A 3,473-nucleotide genomic window follows, 5' to 3' on the forward strand; every position below is an offset into this window, starting at 1 on the left:
AAAAGACTCAATACTGTACAGATGCCAATTCTTTCCAAATTAATACATAAATTGAATGAAAATCCATCCAAAATCTCTTTTTGATTTGTTTGCTTTTTTTGTTTGTGGTTGTTTTATAACTTGACATACTGATTCTAAATTTCATCTCAAAGATTAAATGTGTGAAGTAGCCAAGAAAATAATGAGAAAAAAAGAATAATAATGTAGAGAGACTTGCACCATAAATCTTTATTAATGGAAAGTGTGGTAGTGATGGAGGAATAGGCAAATAGATCAATGCAAAGCATAGAGAATATGTGTATATTAGAATTTACTATGTAATAAAGGTGACATTTCAAATCAATATGGAGGGATCCCTGGGTGGCGCAGGGGTTTGGCACCTGCCTTTGGCCCAGGGCGCGATCCTGGGCCCCGGGATCGAATCCCACATCGGGCTCCCGGTGCATGGAGCCTGCTTCTCCCTCTGCCTACGTCTCTGCCTCTCTCTCTCTCTCTCTCTCTGTGTGACTATCAAAAATGAATAAAAATTAAAAAAATAAATAAATAAACAAAATCAAATCAATATGGAAGGGTTTGGTTATTCATGAAATGGCTACCTGTTTGGAAACAATATATATTTCCTATGTTATATTACATACAAGAATAAATTTCTGTGAGATTATATATGGAAATAAACTATAAAGTAGTAAAGATATAGTAAGATATTTTTTTCTAATTTTGGGATAAGACAGCATATTTAGTACTTGCGGAGGAACAGCTGTTGACCCATAGGCCTCAGCTCCGGCTCGTCAGTGGCTCCCGCGCTCTCCTCTCCCCATGGCTCTCCGGGTCACCAGGAACACAAAAGTAAATGTTGAAAATAAGGCGAATCGGTATGGCAGGGGCAAAGTGGGTGCCTCTGGCCTCTACTGCAGCCTCCAAGCCCGGCCTGAGGCCAAGAACTGCTCTGGGAGATATTGGTAACAAAGTCAGTGAACAACCACAGGCCAAACTGCCTCTGAAAAAGGAAGCAAAAACTTTGGTTCCTGGAAAAGTCATTGCTAAAAAAATACCAAAGCCTCTGGAGAAGGCACCTGAGCCTGTCCCTGTACCTATGCTGGAACCAGAGCCGGAATCTGAGCCGGTTAAAGAAGAAAAACTTTCGCCTGAGCCTATTTTGGTTGATACTCCCTCTCCAAGCCCAATGGAAACATCTGGATGTGCCTCTGCAGAAGAATATCTGTGTCAGGCTTTCTCTGATGTAATTCTTGCGGGGAACAATGTAGGTGCAGAAGATGGAGCTGATCCAAACCTTTGTAGTGAATATGTGAAAGATATTTATGCTTATCTGAGACAAACTTGAGGAAGAACAAGCAGTCAAACCAAAACACCTACTGGGTCGTGAAGTCACTGGAAACGTGAGAGCCATCCTAATTGACTGGCTAGTACAGGTTCAGATGAAATTCAGGTTACTGCAGGAGACCATGTACATGCCTCTTTCCATTATTGATCGGTTCGTGCAGAATAACTGTGTGCCCAAGAAGATGCTGCAGCTGGTTGGTGTCACTGCCATGTTTATTGCAAACAAATATGAGGAAATGTACCCTCCAGAAATTGGTGACTTTGCCTTTGTGACTGAAAACACGTACGCTAAATACCAAATCAGACAGATGGAAATGAAGATTCTAAGATCTTTAAATTTTGGTCTGGGCCGCCCTCTACCCCTGCATTTCCTTCGGAGAGCACCTAAGATTGGAGAAGTTGATGTTGAGCAACATACTGTGGCCGAATACCTGATGGAACTATCTATGTTGGACTACGATATGGTGCACTTTCCTCCTTCTCAGTTTGCAGCAGGAGCTTTTTGCTTAGCGCTGAAAGTTCTCGATAACGGTGAATGGACACCAACTCTACAGCATTATCTGTCATACACTGAAGAATCCCTTCTAAATGTTATGCAACACCTGGCTAAGAATATAGTCATGGTGAATCGTGGACTTACAAAGCACATGACTATCAAGAACAAGTATGGCATCTCTGAGCATGCTAAGATCAGCACTCTGACACAGCTAAATTCTGCAGTAGTTCAAGATTTAACCAAGGCTGTGGCAAAGGTGTAACTTGTAAACATGCATTGGAGTATTGTAATATCTGCAAATAAAATTGGCACCATGTGCCATTTGTATATATTATGTTACCTTTACTTACTTTTAATAAAGCTTGTGGTCCTTTTTAACTACTACCTTAACTCATTTGAATGTGGCTACTTTTCTACTTGAGGATAACCTAAAAGTTGTGTTAAAGGTCTGATGGGGAGTATAAGAAGTGCTTTTCAATTTATCGGGACCCAACTCACATACATAATTTTGTTAATTTAGTTGTTGTTTTACGTATCTGGCTTTGCTTTCTTAATATGGATTACTATGGTCATGAAGGCATTTAAAGCCCTTCTGTAGGGCATACTGCTCATAAGCCCAATCATGGAGAATATGCAGCCTCATTCTGCTTAAAAGTCTTCCACTTAACCCCTAGACCCCCGTTTTCTGTTTCTTCTGAGTTGCTGCCATAACTCTTAGGTAGTTTTTACTTCTACCACTATTTCTTAAATTATCAACTGTAGCTAGTATCAATTTTTTCACTTGGAAAAATAAGAACTTTATATTCTAATCCTACTTTACTTTTTCATTTTATTGATCACATAAAAGTGGATCCTCAAAACATACAAAAGTATCTTAAAAAGTTAATTTACTCTTTACCCCCCTCTCCTACAAGCTCAATCCCATCCATCAGAAGGTACCAACAGTTTGGGATGTATCCTTCATGCCTTTTATAAATACAGACATGCATCTAAATTGTTATAGGAATTTCTAAGAAATTGGGATCATTCTCTATAAAAACAATTTCTTTTAACATAGATAGGCCTTGCTTGGATTTGGGTATTACATTCCATCATATGGATATATTGCAGTGTATTCCACCATTCTTCTGGTGACCTTCACATTGCTTTTCCTCTTTGCTCCTACAGACAAAAGTATTTTTCATTAAATAACACACTTTCCTTTCTGTACACTGGGTTCTCCTGGTTATGTATGTTCTAAGTTTTGGCAGGTACTGCCAAATGACTTTTCAGTGTCTTCAGCAATGTACAAAAGCACTGGATTTCTCTGCGTCCTTGTCAGAACTGAAGGTAATGATCTTCAATTTCTGTGAATTTGGCAAAAAATTATCTATCTTGTTGGCTGTTGTAATCTATAATTCTGATGGCTAGTTGAATAAATTTTTGTTGACTACTTTTAAAAAAAAGAAAGCACATTTAAAAATTTCATAAAATGCAAATAAAAGTGAGCATATAAAAAAGAAAGGTAATATTTTAAAATACTTGACGGGATGAGCACTGGGTGTTTTTCTGTATGTTGGTAAATTGAACACCAATAAAAGTTAATTAAAAAAAATAAATAAAATACTTATATGAAATTCCATAGACAAACTAAACA

The 3,473-nt window shown here is 38.1% G+C and overlaps 1 pseudogene; it reads left to right on the top strand.

Moving 5' to 3' along the window:
• The first annotated feature begins 816 nt into the window (after positions 1 to 816).
• LOC121492754 lies at positions 817 to 2,099 on the top strand (annotated as a pseudogene).
• The last annotated feature ends 1,374 nt before the right edge of the window (positions 2,100 to 3,473 follow it).

Source organism: Vulpes lagopus, chromosome 6 (assembly GCF_018345385.1).
Source record: "Vulpes lagopus strain Blue_001 chromosome 6, ASM1834538v1, whole genome shotgun sequence".
NCBI lineage: Eukaryota > Metazoa > Chordata > Mammalia > Carnivora > Canidae > Vulpes > Vulpes lagopus.